Genomic DNA, 18,463 nt, shown 5'->3' with positions numbered 1-18,463 from the left:
AGATCCTTTTGCGCCCAATGTTGACTATATGACTAACTTCCAGCTGAGTAAAATTGTCCACTTCACTATCGATGACATCAAGTGTAGTCTGGAGTTACTGTCCAAAGAGCAAACAAAAGGAGCCTTTCATCTGTTTGTGTGTGGGCAGAATTAAAACCTGGATACAGAGAGCATAAGTGTGGAGGAGGGAATACAGCCTGGAAAATTAACTTAAGGCTGCTTTGTGTTGCAAAATCTGCCAACAAATATATTTTGATGGCTCAACACCAACATTTCTTGCAACCCTTTGAATTTTAGATTGGAGGATTATCTGTGGAGGGGTCCAAAACCCACATCTGTTGTATAACTACTCCTCATTGTTAGAGGCTGCACCAGCAGCCTTGCACTACAGGAGTTTGGGAAGAAGGCCTACTACCATCTTTATCAGGATAACTTATCACATCCTTTGGGAAAAATGTTAGCATCTATTATACTGACGCCAGGCTAACAGGTCTGTAGTTTCCCCCATTTTCTCTCCCCTTTTTAGTGGGATTGCATTTATTACCTTACCATCTGCAGGAACCGTTGCAGAATCCATAGAATTTTGAAAGATGACCACCGATGCATCCATTATCTCTGCAGCCATCTCTTTCAACACTCTGGGATGCAGATCATCAGGTCCAGGGGATTTATCAACTTTCAGTCTCATTAATTTCTCCAGTAGTTTTTAAACTAATACTAATTTCTTTCAGTTCCTCATTCTTGCTAATCCCTTGGTTCTCTAGTATTCCTCAGAGGACTTTTGTATCTTTCTCATGAAAACAGATACCATATTTGTTTAGTTTCTCTGCCATTTCTTTCTTTATTATGAACTCCCCTGACTCTGCTTGTAGTGAGCCCATGTTTGTCTTTGCTAATCTTTTTTTTTACATACCTATGGAAACATCTTTAGTCTGTTGCTCACTAGTTTATTTTCACATTCTATTTTCATCATTTTAGTTTCTTGGTCCTTCTTTGCTCAATTCTAAAATGCCCATAATCCTGGGACTTGCTACTTTGACTTTAACTTTTCTGCTTAGCCATGTTTGGATCACCTTTCCTGCTGGACTTTTATGCTTCAAAAAAATGTAAATTTGTTGTAAACCATATTAATTCTTTAAACATTAAACATTGCCTGTCTACTGTCATAGCTATTAATGTACTTAGTCTACCACAACCAATTTGCTCCTCATACCTTTTGTAGTTTGCTTTGTTTAGATTTACAATCTTAGCTTTGAATTGAGAATTGCATCACTTACAAGCTTAATGTAAAATTCTATCTTTATGGTCACTCTTCCATAAATGCTCCTTCACAATGAGATTAATAAACCCTTTATTGCACAGTACCAGATCTAAAATAGCCTGTTGGTTCCTCAACATACTGTTCTAACATGTATGTGAGAGTTTTCTAGGAGTTCATCCTCCACAGCATTAGACTGGGTAAACCTAATTAGCACTATGTAGATTGAAGTCCCCCATGATTACTATATTACTCTTGTTACATGTACCTCTAATTTCATGATTTATATCATGCCCTATATTACCACTACTGTTTAGCCTAGAAACAACTCCTACCAATATTTGCTGCCCCTTGCTGTTTCTTAGCTCCACCCAAGCTGATTCTACATCTTGACCTTCTGATCTGAGATCCCCTCATCTAATGTACTGATTTTGTCCTTTTAACAGCGCAACCCTGTTGTCTTTTCATTTTTGTCTGTCCTTCCTATGAATGTTGAATACCCTTGAACATTCAATTCCCAGCCTTGGTCACCCTGTAGCCACATCTCTAGCAATTAGATCATACCTGTTTACTTTCATTTGTGCTGTCAATTCATCTACCTTGCTGTGAATGCTGTGTGCAGATTATCATTGGCTCTGTCCCCTCTCTACCACCTTAGTTGTACGTCTCACCAGAACACTGGTCCCAGCATAATTTGGGTGAAGAATGTCCCAAAGGTATAGCTCCCACTAAGCTATACCACTGGGGTACTGGTGCCAGTGCCCCATGAATCAAAACCAACCTTTGAACCACACATTTAACTCTAATCTTATTTACTCTACTCCAATTTGCTCATGGTTCAGGTAATAATCCAAACTTTTGAGTTTGTTTTTTAAAATTTAGCTTCACGCTGCTCATACTCTCCTCAGCAGAACCTCTTTCCTGGTCCTATCTGTCATTGGTGCCTAGGTGGACCATGACAACTGGATCCTGACCCTCCCACTGCAAGTTCTTCTTTAGCCCAGAGCAGATGTCCTAAACCCTGGTGCCAGTAGGCAACACAACCTTCTGGGCTTCTGCTGTTGGCTGCAGAGAACTGTCAACCCCCAATTATACTGTCCCCTACTACCATTACATTCCTATGGATTCCTGTGCCATGGTCAGTTCCCTCATTTCACCCTGCAAACCCTGCCTTTGCCCATACAGGCTGCAAGAACCTTGAACCCATTGGAAAATTGCAAAGGTGACTCCTCCACTTTTACCTTTTTGGTCCACATACCTGCTTCACTCTCAATCCCTCCTGAGCCTGACTATGGACCAAATCAGATGACTCTACACTAAGGGGTGTAACTACCTCCTGGAGCCAAGTATCCAGGTAACTCCCTAGTGGATGTGTTGTAGTGTCTGCAGGTTGGCCTCCAGGTCAATGGCTCAGCTGAAGTGCCTCCAGCCTTAAACACTTATTGCAGACATGTTTGCCTTGGATCTCACAGGTGTCCACTAGCTTCCACCATCTGCAGCCACCACATCACCTGTCCTGCCATCTTCATTGTGTTTAATTTTAATGTCTCCAGTTCTGCCTTTTGCTTATATTCTTATTTCAATAAATTTTTTATTTACCCTGATTGAAATTCCCTAGTTAAGATTAATAGGAAATACTCAGCCAATCTAAAGCTTACCACTACTAATAAAACCCGACAATTACTAAACTTACCTGTGTTTGGAAAGATAAAGAAAAATACTCACCAGCTAAGTAACTACCTGTTTTCCTATGATATCACAATTTGATTTTTCTCGAGTGCAGTAGGTCTGCCCTGGAGCCATGGATTGAATTGCTTTTATGGATGTTGCTGCCTGTCTCTGGGTCCTTCTCTCTTGCTCTCATAGGTGCTGCTGTCTGCCCCTGGGTGGTGGTCCTCCTTTTCCATATTAATGATTTTTAATATTTCTGCTCTTTTATAATGTTTAAAGGACCAACCTGGCTCTCAAAGAACAGGCTGGTTGCCTGCTCCTTGGCCTACCTCTGGTTAAACCAGAATTGGGTGAGTTTGAGATGGACTAATTTCCTTTTTCAGATTTTTTGAATTCTAATTTATGATTTAACCCCCACCTACTTACATAATTGTAAAATTATGCTGTTGAAAACCTTCCATTAGAATTCATCTATAATCATTTGGTGTAATGTGTACCATCAACAAGATGCATTGTAGTAACTTGCCTGCTTCAATAGCAGCTCCCAAACAAGTGATCTCTATCACTTAGAAAGAAAATGGAACAGGTGCATGACCTCTACTACCATTTCGAGGGCAGTTAGGGATGGATCACACCCTGCAAATGAATAAATAAATAAAAATTCTAGGTGTCCATTATTCTGTCATGACTCTTCAATTTTTAATCTCAATGTCGACACTTTTGATATTGTTCTTTGTGTAGTCATTCTTAGATACTCAGCCTCTGTCTAATCACTTTTGAAAACTAATAGGCAGGTAATCACTCCTAGACTATTCCTTTCCATTCAATCACACCAAGCTTGCCACATTTAGGTCATTAGCTTAATCTGTAACCATGCTGAGCTACATCTGTTCCCCAATTCTTTTAAGAATTAAAAATTTTTGTTACAAAATACATAAATAGAAGTTGAAAGTTAATTATCTGCACACAACGAGTCCAGACAACTGTGAATCATTAAAAATAGCTGGAAAAACTCAGCAGGTCTGGCAGCATCTGTGGAGAGGAGCACATTTAATGTTTCGAGTCCTTATGACTCATCAGAAGAGTCACACGGACGCGAAGCATTAACTGTTCCTCTCCACAGATGCTGCCAGACCTGCTGAGTTTTTCCAGCTATTTTTAGTTTTTGTTTTGGATTTCTAGCATCTGCAGATTTTTGCTTTTAACTTTAATGATTTACTAAGATAAGCTGAAGAGGTTTGGTATATTCTGTGCTGTTGGATAATGGACTGGAGATTTAACCCATGTATTGGGACTTTATTTATAATGCATTTTCTTTCAACGTTCACATAGCTACATATTACTTGGACTGCAGCAATGAAGCAACAAATTATCCTAAAGCACTGAAAATGGCAATGCTTAGTTTTGCAAAGAAGATACTCCATATCCTGTAGTTTACAGGGATGAGTAGTATCAAGTATAGATTAGTACAGTCCCCATGGGATAGATGTTAGCCTTGGATCAGTGAACGTATTGTTGTCTCAGAGTCTGATGACTATGGATTCAAGCCCTATTTGAGACTTTAGGCCATAAACTAGGCTGACTGAGGGAATACTGAAATGCTGGAATTTGCTGTCTTTCATATAATACATTAAACCAGATGCATCTGCCACCTGGGTGCAACTATGAGATTCCATGGAATCCAGGGCATAAAAGTTTTCCTGATGTCCTGGCCAACACTTATCCCTCAACCAACAGGTTATCTGGCCATTATCTCATTGGTTAAGGTACCTTGCTGCCTCTGAACTATTTGCTGCATTTCCCTACCTCGCAACAGTAACTACTCTTTAAGAGTATGTCATTGCCTGTGAAGTACAACAGGAAATTGAGGTTCTATGGATATTATATAACACTTCACACAGCAAAATTCCATGTACAGCTTAGTGACTGTGTCAATTTAACTCTGCATATCTATGGGTGGGTGTATATTTGTGATACCCTTCATAGTTAGATAGCCCAGGAACTATCACTGACAAGCTTACACAAAAATGTCAAAATGTTAACATTTGCAGATGACACAAAATTTAGAAGTATTGTGAACTGTGAGGAGGATAGTGATAGACTTCAAGAAAACATAGGCTGGTGGAATGGGTGGACATGTGGCAAATGAGATTTAATGCAGTGAAGTGTAAAGTGATAAATTTTGGTAACAAGAATGAAGAGAGGCAATATAAGCTAAAAGGGTGCAGGAATGGAGAGACCTAGGAGTATATGTGCACAACTCATTGAAGGTGGTAGGGCAGTTTGAGAAAGTGGTTAAAAAGCTATACAGCATCCTGGACTTTATAAATAGCATAATAGGGCTGGATTTTTCCAGAGTAGGGCTGACTCCAGAGGCTTTTCAAAATGGGTGGGAGCTGGATGCAGAAATCCTGCCCCATTTCCAGCAGAAACCCATTTTTCCTGAGGAAGCGAAGGGTGTGAATCATACAGGTGGGAAACCCAAATTCAGCAGAACCATTTGAAATTAGTGATGAGTTTAAACAGACCCATTTTCACTTTTCCAAAGGCCTTAACCCAAAGTGCAGGAGTCACAAATTGATGGAGGAGACATAAAACCTCTTGAAGGATGGTTAAGGTCTGTTAAATGCCACGTCTGAAGTTATTTAAATCCCCAGCCCTTTAAACATGAAAAAAACATGGAATGTATTGATTGACATGCCATCTGGGCTAGTTTAGAAAAATCTGAATCACCTGTTCCTGCAGTTTCAATAGAGTTTATTGTTGATATTTCCCAAGGGCTGTTATTACAGATGAACCTATTATGAATGTTTGGCTGGGTTTCAAAAGATCCAAAATTACTTATTTCTGCAGGGAGCCTGAGTTAACATTTTGATCGTTTTAAGAGGCTATTAAAGGATTAGAGGTCTTTTATGTTGTTACATTCCGGCAGTGTGTTTTTTCTGACTGCCGAAGCTTGGTTTTTTCATGTTTAAAGGGCTGGGGATTTAAATAACTTCAGACCATTTAACAGGCCTTATCCGTCCTTCAAGAGGTTTTATGTCTCCTCCATCAATTTGTGACTCCTGCACTTTGGAAAAGTGAAAATGGATCTTTTTGAACTCATCACTAATTTCAATGGTTCTGCTGAGTTTGGGTTTCCCACCTGTATGATTCACACCCCATTGCCTCCGCTTCCTCAGGAAAAATGGGTTTCTGCTGGAAATGGAGCAGGACTTCTGCATCTGGCTCCCACCCACCATTTTTAAAGGATTAATAGATTGCTTTTTTATAACAGATTGACCACTTGAGGTTATTTAAAATCTTTGAATTGGTTTCATGAATGAGGTTTTTTATGTATCATGTACGTATAAGTGAGAGCTCTTCAATTTTCACAAATTCAATTTTTTTCATCGCCACATGGCTCCTGAGGTCTACCCCTAGTGGATACTGAGGAGCGGCTATGGAGGTAGGATAGGGGTATTAGGAGGCAAAGGAGTGACATGAGAGTATGAGATGGTGTAGAGGTGGCATGGGGATATGAGGTGACATGGAGGTATGAGGTGGCATGGAGGAGGAATGAGGGTGAGTGTGGGGGGGTGAGAGGAGGGCCAAATAAACATTCATAAAATTGGGATTCAGAGGGACGAGGCAGGCCACCTTGGCACTCATCTGCCTCCGTGGTCATGTTCAAGTTGCCTTTGGAGGCAGCAGGCCCAACTCAATCACACCCCTGCTGACCCCTCCCCATGGTAAAAACCATGCTTTTGGGGGTGTTTTCCATGGAGACAGGTCTGTGAGTAGCAAGATTTCCTGACTTGAGCTTCCCACCTCCATGACGAAAATCTGGCCTATAGATTACAAAAGCATGGAAGTTATGATGAACATTTATAAAAACACTTATTTGGCATCAACTGGAGTATTGTGTGCAATTCTAGGCACTGAATTTTAATTAGGATGTGCAGGATTTAAAGAGGGTGCAGAAAAGATTTACAAGAATGCTTCCAAGCATGAGGAACTTCAGTTAGCTGGAATGATTGGAGAGGCTGGGGCTGTTCTCCTGAGAGAAGGAAAGATTGAAAGTGGATTTGATAGAAATGTTCAAAATCATGAGGGGTCTGGACAGATTAGATAAAGAGGAATTGTTCCCATTGGTGAAATGGTTAAGAAACAGAGGACACCGATTTAAAGTGATTGGCAAAAGAACCAAAGGCAACATGAGATAAATCTTTTTTAACACAGTGAGTGGTTAGGGTGTTAGGCTCTGGAATGCACTGCGAAGGTGGTGGAGACAGAACAACCATGGCTTCCAAAAGGGAATTGGATAAGCCGGTGAAAAGAAAAAAAATACAGAGAAACGGGGAAAGAGTAGAGGAGTAGAACTAGCTAAATTGTTCTTGCAGAGAACTAGGAGGGATTCAATGGACCAAATGGCCTCCATTGGTGCCGTAACCTTTCTGTGATCTTATGTTCACTTGGATAAAGCGAAAGAGTGTAGCAGCTGGTGCATGAAGCCATAGTCCAGTGAACTAATGCCTTCAAGTCAGAAGAGAGAAAACTGGAAGGAAAGGTGAAAGAAAAACTTATTTGGTGAATCAGTGGAGAGTTAATTTAGGGTTGAATTTTCATCATGGAGGTGGGAATCTTGAGTTTGGATACCTCCTGAATTGGCAAACTTGTCTCCTTGGAAATGGCTCCCCCCACTCTCAATTTTCATTCCAGGGGGCGGGGGATTGAGTCAGCCTGCCCTTCCCCCACTGGCAAAAAATGGGATCTGCCAGAAATGAGGGTCGGACATCTGCATTCAGGTCCCACCTGCTCTTTTTAAAGGCCTCCAGAATCGACCTGATTCCTCGAAAATCTGGCCCTTAGACTTTGTGTATCCAATGTGAGCCATTGTGTTCGGAAGAGGAGAAAACTCTATAACAAAAGCAAATTATGCCAGAATATTAGCATTTTACACAAAATAATTTTAAATGTGGTCTCAGTGCTTCTTATAAGACAGTAAAACTGAAAACTGGTTGGAAACCAAATTTCCTTGCTGTGTTTCATTTCACTTAAGTAATGGTGACAGAAACATAAGATCTAGAATGATAGCTACAAATCAACCGGAGCATTTGAATCAACAACATAATTTGACACATGGAGGGATGCTGTTGCAGTACTTTAATGAGTGACCCTGTGACATTTAACAGTTAAGTTCTGAAGTCTTACTTGAATATATCACAAGTCAAGAATCAAATTTATTTTCTCTGCCAGTTTCCAGTTAATATGATACTTCATCATGAATTGTTACACCAGTTATTTCACACTTACGGTTCCTGTTAGGCCAAATGCAAATTGAGCAAGTCTCATGAAAGCTGCGCTGATGTGCTTTTCAAAGAAATATCCATTTCATCCCGGCCAAGTTATGATTGGCTTTCAAGCGTCTAGTGACACCTGCCAGCAATATCCCACTCCATGGGCGATGCTTCTGGAGCTCACAGCCTATAATGTCATCATGCATACTATGCTACAAAATGCATGGAATGATACAAGCCCTCTGATCCAAGATCTGTATTCAAAATAGACTTGTCACCAGCCCTCATATAAACAAGGCGGAGACCCAACAAAAAGAAATGTTGCTTGTGTAGGTTCATCACTACTCACTCTGGTTACGTCTCTAAACAGATAGGCATCACCATAGTTCAAGCAACAACCATTTTGCTAGAGGAAAGAAAATCCACTTCTGGTAAGTGAATTGTGTTTTAAAATGTTATTGCAATTTCTCGTTTTAAATTAACTCCCTTAATGCTGAGTTCCTTCATGAGATTACTGTGCTTCAACGAATTGTCTGTGTCTTTAAATGTTTAGCGGTATTTATAGTGAATTACAATTGTTTCCAACAATATACACTGACTGAGTTTGAATGATGTAAGGAGATCTTTGAATAAATGTGCTGTCATTAAGTGCGAGTGTCAAATATGACTGCCAAAGAGTCTCAGCTGGAAACCTATCCTGATTTAAACCAATCTTTCATCATATTAGATCTATCAAAGTTCAAGGAACTACATACAATAAATCATGTATTGAGACTGAGCTGTAGCTACATGAAATAATTCAGAAAAGTATGTCCCAAAATTTTATAGTTGTCTAATCGGTCTTATAAAATATAGAAAGGTTTACCACATGGTAATTTTTTAAAGTGCAAGTTTACTGTCAAATTAAGCATGGTATAAATTCAAAGTAAATAAAAAGGCTGACTGAAATATATCATTCTTCTGATGTTTTAACTGAATTTAGGTATAAAGTTGATTATTTTAATTTATACTGACAATGAGTGACAGTACTTGTAATTATAATTATGATGGATCTGTGAATGAACATATGGTGTTCCAAATACAGAATTAAAATGATCAACTTATGCAGTGTATGTCTGTAGGATACTCAGGGAGTCACTGTAAATTTTAAAAATGAACATGCGTCCATTTGACAAATAAAACCACCTTACACTGACACCGTGCATGCAAAGGATGAGGTGGTATTAATTAAAACTCATAACCCTAAATTGCAATTGGCTTGCTCCCCTAATGGTTCAGCTGGTTAAAGCAGTGAGCCACACAGACCAATAAGGACCCAGGTCTAGTCCCTGACCTGTGTTGCTTTAGCTGATCTTAGCAGCTGGTATGTTTTTTCACAAGTCCTATTTTTCAGGCTTGGAATTTTTGTAACTCTTTTGAGTACAAACCCATTTCCATCTGTTTCAGATGAAATTACATTGTTTCATAGTTGACCATTGTGAGATTTGAACTCTTGATACTCTTTTGAGTAAACCTGTTTCCATCTGTTTCAGATGAAGTTACATTGTTTCATAGTTTGCCATTGTGAGATTTGAACTCTTGATCTTAGGGTTACAAACCCAGTACCATAACCACTTGGCTATTTAGGCCAAGCTTAGCAGCTGGTATGCTGGAGTTGTCCTCATTGCCTGTTGATTAGTGAAGAAACAAAGTAATCAATGTTCCTATTCCTGATTGATATCCAGTTACTAGGGATGTGCATGTGAACATCAAGTGAAGACAGGATTGGGGTTGACTATGATGTACCTTCTGCTATTTGTACTGCACTTAAGGAATGGCTATTTAAGTGAGGTATTGGTGCTTTAGAATGACTGTGGAACGTACCCCAGAAGGGAATCAACACATTCAGGAAATGGACATCAGGGTATGGAGGAGGGGAGCAAAGTCGAGGGAAAGAGAAGGAGGAGAGTGGAATTTGCAAGTGAATCTTTCATACCTGGGGTAATTTTTGAGAAAGCCATATTTTCTGTTTCATCTTCATTTTCTAAAGTTACTCTTCTGAATGCTTCATGCAGGAACTCAAATAGAAAAAAATCAAAGGGTTAAGAATGAAGTTGGAAAAAACACTACTCAAGAATTTAAGTAATAGGAGCACAGGAATCTAAAAGCAACAAGGAAATGTTCTACTCAGACACTAGCAGAACAACTGGAGGTTGGAGGGAAGAGGAAGTTGACAAGTGGGGGTAGTTTGCAGGGGAAGTGAATTAGACGGTGAGTCTGTAAATGGAAATTGGGAAATCAGGTGGTTTATTCTGCAAACCTCATTGAAGCTTCAAAAATATGGACATTTTCTGCCATTTTATGTCATTATGGCTGTGTACCTTAAATGGTGAGAAAGGGGAAAAAAGGAAATAATGAACACGTGCAAAAGGACAAGAAACATGTAAAAGTAAACCAAAATGGCAAAAAAAAATCCAAGTTCACATTTGCAGAACCAGGGATCATACACCCTCAAGAAGACTAAAAAATGACTTAATGTTTTACATCTGCCTGGAAAAGAAGTAATTACCATTTTGTATTATAGTCAAGGACACTGTTCCAAAGTTGGAATTTAATGGCATTTTAAGGGAGCTTCTAATCTCACAGGGGGTAATGTTCAGTCACTTGTTGCAAAAAATGCACCATTTCCAACACATCATTCCTTAAACTGATAAATGTGGGCATCAAAAGGTATAAAAGACACAATAATTGTGTCAGCCAAACACTGAGGAAACCAGTACTTATTGTTGTCAATATTGTCATAATACACAGCATCATGAGCTCCAGTCACAGTGTACTTATTTCTTCTAGGAAATGGACAGGTTATCTTATTTGTCCAATCGGGAGAGAGCAGCTGGCCCCAAATATGATCTGAAAGCTATCTGGGAGAAGAGAATTCAAAAGCAGACGGAGTGGCTGGAGCAGGAGAGGATGAGGTTGAATAAGAGTGCCCTTAGTAGGTGCGTTATTTGATTACTTTGCAAATAAGTTGCAATTCAAGAGAGCATAATGTTAATGTGTAGAGGATGTGTTTTATCACTTCATTGAAAACATTGCATTTCTGGCTGAGACTTAATGATTTAGAATTAACTTACATATTGCAATAACTTAAAGAAAATAATCAAGGAAACACAGTGAATGGAGTAAATTACAATGGATTGAAGTTTAATGAGTTCATATCCATAAGGAAGAATTTCTGTAATGGTTCTTGCATTTATCTGCTTGTAACTTTGCCAGAAGAGCTGCAGTAATCCTGAAAAATGGCAAAAGCAGCATTCTGCTGAAGTTATGGTGGACAAGTGGGAAAAATTCATCCCCAAGATGTTTCATACTGCTCATGTCACTGCAGAAACACTGATTGTATAATGGGGGCAGGGAATCTGATTTATCCCTGGGCCATTTACTCATTATATATTTTTTTCGAATAACTTTATGTTGTTGTTACTGAGTTGTATGATTATTTATTGAACCAATTCTTTCAACTGTGAACATAGCTGTAGGCACAGACAGTGCAGGGGAGGGAAGGGAAACCATTATAAGAGTTGCAATGACTGCTATAGGATAGGTAGGAAGGACAATGTATTAACTAGGATCACATGCTTGTAAGCAAGCTTGCCTGATATTTGGTCCATCAACAAAAAAAATCAGATGGGTTTTCTGCCAGGCGTTTGCACCAGCCCTCTACTCAACACATACTCACACATATTCATTCACATGGGCCTGAATATTTCTGTCGGCTTGTGGGGACGGGCCAGAGCATAAAATGACAGATAATGATGTCAGGTGTGCGTCCCGACGTCATCACACTGTCTAGCAATGTTTCGTTCGGCGGGTGCGCGCCAGAGTTGGCTGCGCACCCACTGATATTTAAACGGCCTATTAAGGCCATTATGGAAGTAATTAAGGTCAACTTTACGCTGCCCATCCAACCTTATGGTTGGCTGGCAGGCGAAAAGGCCAAGGCGGTCTTTACGTTTTTTAGGAAACCTCATCCACAAGTGGGATGAGGTTTCCTAAAGCTTTAGTTAATTGAATTTTAAAAATTTCTGAGATATTAAAACATGCCCCATCTCATGTGACACAGTCACATAAGGGACATGTTTGATTAAATTTTAAATCCATTTATTTATTTATTTCAAAAGCTCTTCGATCTCCCTGAGGCAGCTCCGTGCCTCGGGGAGATTGAAGCGCTCTTTCGCACGCATGCGCAAAAGAACACAGGCCCCAACTCTCCCTCCTACCCCCACACTGCACAGGTAGTGCTGAGCGTTACCACTTGAGATTTACTCTGGGCGGGTCTTAACTGGCTCATCCACGTAAAATGGCAGCGCAGAGCCTAGCGTGGGTGGCGGACGGCTCTGCGACCGCCCTCACCGAGCCCACCTGCCGACTGAAAAATCCAGGCCATGGTTTTCTTTCATGGGCTACATCCAAATCTTTGAAACAAAAACTGAAAATGCTGGAAAAGCTCAGCAGGTCTGACAGCATCTGTGGAGAGAGAAAAACAAAGTTAAATTTTCGAGTCCATATGACTCTTCTTCAGAGCTGAAGAGAAGTGGAAATGTGATGTTTAAGCAGGTTGGGGCAGGTGGAGCTGGATAGAAGGCCAGTGATAGGTGGGGACAAAGGAGGGATTGACAAAGATGTCATGAACTAAAGGACAACGTGATTGTTAATGGTAGTGATTAGTGCTAAAAAAAAAGGTGCTAATAGTGGAATAAAAGTAAGAAAGCAGAATGTGGTTATCGTGGAACAAGGGTAGCATTGTGTGAAAGAACAACATGGAACAGTGACAGATGGCCCTGTAGGGGCTGGGGTGGGGGGAGGGAGCAGTGGTGTGAGAAAACAGGATAAAAAAGGGGATAAAACTATGGATAAATAAGTAAAAATAAAAAATAAGTTTAAGTGGATAAAAAATAAAAATGAATGTAGAAGAAAGGCGATTAAAAAAGGATGTGAGGATGGAGGAGAGAGTTCACGGTCTGAAGTTATTGAACTCAGTGTTAAGTCGAGAAGGGTGTAAGGTTCCTAGTCAGAAGATGATGTGCTGTTCCTCCATTTTTCATTAAGGCTTCACTGGAACATTACAGCAGGCCAAGGATGGGACATGTGGGCATGAGAGCAGGGTGGTATGGTGAAATGGCAAGCGACAGGAAGATCTGGCTCATGCTTGCAGACTGAGTGAAGGTGTTCCACAAACTGGTCACCCACTCTGCGTTTGGTCTCCCCAATGTAGAGGAGACCACATTGGCAGCAGCGGATGCAGTTGTCTGGTGTACTGACCTCTATCTCGCAGAGGCTGAGCGCCAACTCTCAGACACTCCTTCCTACCTCCCGTTGGACCATGATCCCACCACTGAACATCAAGCCATTGTTTTCAGGACTGTCATTGACCTCATCTTCTCTGGAGATCTTCCCTCCACAGCTTCCAACCTCATGGTATCCCAACCCCAAACAGCCCGCATCTACCTCCTTCCCAAAATCCACGAACAGGACTGTCCCGGTAGACCGATCGTGTCAGCCTGTTCCTGTCCCATGGAACTCATTTCTTCTTAACTTGACTCCATTCTCTCTCCCCTTGTCCAGTCTCTTCCTGCCTACATCTATAATTCCTCTGATGTTCCACGTCATATCAACCATTTCCAGTTCCCTGGCCCTAACCGCCTCGTGTTCACCATGGACGTCCAATCCCTCTACACCTCCATCCCCCACCAGGATGGTCTGAGTGTTCTCCACTTCTTCCATGAACAGAGGCCTGAACAATCCCCATCCACCACCACTCTCCTCCGTCTGACTGAACTTGTTCTCTCGCAGAACAATTTCTCCCTAAACTCCTCTCACTTCCTCGAAATAAAAGGTGTGGCTATGAGTACCCGCATGGGTCCCAGTTATGCCTGTCTCTTTATGGGGTATGTGGAACACTCTTTGTTCCAGTCCTACTCAGGCTCCCTTCCACAACTCTTTCTCTGGTACATCGATGTTTTGGTGCCACTTCATGCTCTCGATTGGACCTGGAAAAATTTATCAATTTTGCTTCCAATTTCCACCCCTCCGTTGCTTTCACATGGTACATCACTGACACTTCCCTTCCATTCTTTGACCTCTCTGTCTCCATTTCTGGTGATAGACTGTCCACTAATATTCATTACAAGCCCACCGACTCCCACAGCTACCTCGATTACAGCTCCTCACACCCTGCTTCCTGTAAGGATTCCATTCCATTCTCTCAGTTCCTACGCCTCCATTGCATCTGTTCCAATGATGCCACTTTCCAAAACGGCACTTGTGGCATGTCTTCCTTCTTCCTTAATCGAGGTTTCCCCCCCACTGTGGTTGACAGGACCCTCAGCTGGGTCTGATCCATCTCCCATGCCTCAGCCCTTGCACCTTCACCCCCCTCCCAGAACCATGATAGGGTTCCCCTTGTCCTCGCTTTTCACCCCACCCCAGCCTCTGCATTCAAAGGATCATCCTCTGTCATTTCTGCCAACCCCAGCATGATGCCACCACCAAATACATCTTCCCCTCACCTCTCCTGTCAGCATTCTGTTGGGACTGTTCCCTCTAGGACACCCTGGTCCACTCCTCCATCACCCCCAACACATCATCCCCTTCCCACGGCACCTTCCTATGCAATCGCAAAAGGTGCAACACCTGCCCCTTCACCTCCTCCCTCCTCACCGTCCAAGGGCCCAAACATTCCTTTCAGGTGAAGCAGCGCTTCACTTGCACCTCCTTAAATTTGGTCTATTGTATTCGCTGCTCCCAATATAGGCTCCCCTACATTGGGGAGACCAAACACAGACTTGAGAACACCTTCGGTCTGTCCGCAAGCATGGCCCAGACCTTCTTGTCGCTTGCCATTTCAACACTCCACCCTGCTCTAATGCCCACATGTCCGTCCTTGGCCTGCTGCAATGTTCCAGTGAAGCCCAACGCAGACTGGAGGAACAGCACATCATCTTATTTTTATTTATTTATCTGTAGTTCTATCCCCCCACCCCAGCCCCTGCAGGGCCATCTGTCACTGTTCCATGTTGTTCTTTCACACAATGCTATCCTTGCTCTGCTATAATCACATTCTGCTTTCCTACCTTTATGCCACTATTAGCACCTTTTCTAGCACTAACCACTACCATTAACAATCCCTTTGTCCTTTAGTTCATGACATTGTTGTCAATCCCTCCTTTGTCCCCACCTATCGCTGGCCTTCTATCCAGCTCCACCTGCCCCACCCTGCTTAAACAGTATAAATTTCATCACATTTCCACTTCTCTTCAGCTCTGAAGAAGAATCATACGGACTCGAAATGTTAACTTTTTTTTTCTCTCTCCGCACATGCTGTCAGACATGCTGAGTTTTTCCATCATTTTCTGCTTTTGTTTCAGATTTCCAATATCTGCAGTATTTTGCTTTCATCTAAATCATTGAACATGCTTAGGTACAGGAAGGGGGGAATCTGCCCCATGGTCTAAACTCACACATGATCAACTGCATGTTAATGGCTGTCAGTACATGTAGGCACACACTCCAGTTTAAGCCAATACTGTGAGGAGAGGAGTAGGAAATAAAATTGAGGAGCAGGTGCTGGAAAAATGCAATGTGGCATTTTTCCACAGTATGTTGCATAAATAAAGTTGAAAATAGACAGCATTGTGACAAAACATGGCTTACAGTGATATTTGCCAGGGATGGTTCTATATGCCAATAAAGGTTTTACAAAGCCCTCACTGATCAGAACTGGAGCATTGCAAAATTTTCAATATGGTTTTTAATTATCAATTTTCCCCTTAAAATGTTAGGTCTTGCTGGGTAGACATGGACACTGATTGTCTTCTCGTACTGCTCACAAAAAATGTAACTCTTAGTGTGGGAGTTTGCAGGCTGTTTGACCATAGAGCGCACAACTACTGAGCCCAATTTTGTCTTTACTTAATGTCTAATGTATATATTTTCTACCATTTACAGTGAGGAATGCCAACAGACTTCAAATGTGAAGTGCTCCAAATGGTGGCCAAATGTCTCTATGTGCATGTTTTTATATTCAGCTATCATGAAATCACAAAAAAATGTGTTTAAGAAGTATTCTTTTATCCCCATTTCACTCTCCTGCACTCCTGAACTTGGTGATTCTGGGCGTACAGTATGAGTGGTCTTTAGATACCTTTCCAATTTGGCCAATCTTCATGTGTAAACCCAGAAAGTCATTTTTACTGGGTTAATTATGGACAGAATCACAGCAAGTGTGGTCCTGTCTCACCCATGGCACACATTTTATAGCACAAGTTACCAAATAACAATCAGGAACCCTTGTTCCTTTTTTTTCTCCAGAATCCAGGGTACTCATGTCAGGTGTGGCACCTAAAATGTGGCCTAAGCTGAGACCAGGAATCATGCCTGAGATTTTTTGATTTATATGCTTTAATGTCACATTCCACATTACTTAGAGTAACTTGTGAGTGAGGAGTGGGGCCTGGGGGGGTGGGGGTGGGGGGGACCCAAAAATATTGCTTATTTTTGTTTTGAACCTCATATTCTGCATAAAAGAATGGAACCAATATTTTGACTTTGAGCTTTTTCTGGTTACCTAGGGTGGAATCTTCCGTCCTGGAGTCCAGTGGCAGGCGGGAAAGTTGGCACGATTCCCAATGGGCAGCTGTAGGGCTGAACACGTGCAATCTTCTGCTGTTCAGCACATTAATTATGCATCCACGAGGAGCTCAGTGAATCATGTGGTGAGGTGGGCAGGAGCTTGCCCACCCCGCAGTTACCTCATGGGGTCCAAGACCATGTTTAAAGGGCACCAGAACAGCCATTCACTCACTTCAATCCAGGAGCTCCACATTACTCCTCCAGAGTCCTTGCACCCGCAGCTCGTCCTGGAGAAGCTGAGTGATGTGAGAAACCACATCCCGGGTCATGCAAGGGTGCCTCTGGCATTGCCTTTCCCTCATCCCTAGATAAGAGCACCAGTGGTGATACACTCATGGTCGGACCAATTGTCGCCATTGCAGTGGTCCATGTCCACCAGCATCATGACCTTCTAGAGGCTGCTCAGGCCTTTGCTCCTCCTCCTCCTGACTCTGTGCCAACCGGTGAAGGGCCCTCCTTCTCCTCATCTGGACAAGCGCCATTACCAGGGCAGGGTTGCCTGCAACCCGCATCATCAATGCCTCAGTGGATGTGTGAATGAATTGAAGTGATATATTTAGTGAATATATCCTTTACAAGCTTCCCTCAATCTCAAAGCCAGCAGCCAGTGCTCAGCCCTTCGCCTGGCTTCCATCTAGAAATGGCATCCCCACCCCACCCCTTCCATGTGAAGGACATCTTGGAAGACCAGAGATGGTTGTTCCTCCTGTTCATACATGAATGTGTAAGGAGACATTCCTCTATGACCAGGATGATGAGAACCATGTACGAGAAGCCTCCCTCTGGCACTATCCTGCCTGCCTCCACTACCCATGAGACCCTATAGAGAGACCATTGCTTTGGCAGCATAAAAAGCGTAACCACATGAGCCCTTGTCAGCCATGACCATTCACCTGGGAGGATGGATTTTGGAGTTGTAAGTTGGCTGTCCTCCAGTTGTGCCCCTTGGAGGCATCCACCTCCTTCCCTTCATTCCTGCCTCTGACTGCAGCCAATGGCAAATGGCACAGAATAAACAGCAGCTCCACACATTGCTGGGATCTCGATGTCATGAGACCCGTGAGTTGGGAACAAAGCTGCTGCTGAATCGGTTTCACCACAGACAGGAGAACACAACCAAGCATGGTTGACATCCAGTTGCCTCATAATTATCAGGGCGTCCTTTGTGCTGACCTTGAACTCCACCCACCCGAAAAGATCCTCCGCCCACTTTGAGTGATCTCACTGACTGACTAACTGAATGGTCAAGGTCAGATTTGAAAAATGGTGCATGTCACCTTCCAAACTTGGTCCACAACCTTCTACCTTCACCTGTCACCCACCAGCTGCCCTCTATTACCCTTGACCCATCCAATATCACCATTACTCTCCCCTCAGTGACCCTTTAACCTCACCCCACTACCCTGGATCCTATCACAATCTACCTCCACGTGCCTTCCCTTCTCTCGGACCTGACACCCGCTACCATCCCCAAACCCACCCTGACACTGCCCCTCCCATTATCCTGGCCACCAGTCTAGTCTGCCCCCACCATGAGACAGTCAACTATCAGACTCTCATCTTGAATCTGCTCCCCTATCGCATT

This window comes from Carcharodon carcharias, chromosome 4 (genome assembly GCF_017639515.1).
Source record: "Carcharodon carcharias isolate sCarCar2 chromosome 4, sCarCar2.pri, whole genome shotgun sequence".
Classification (NCBI taxonomy): domain Eukaryota; kingdom Metazoa; phylum Chordata; class Chondrichthyes; order Lamniformes; family Lamnidae; genus Carcharodon; species Carcharodon carcharias.
The sequence above is the reverse complement of the archived record's forward strand: the minus strand, read 5'-3'. Positions refer to the sequence as shown.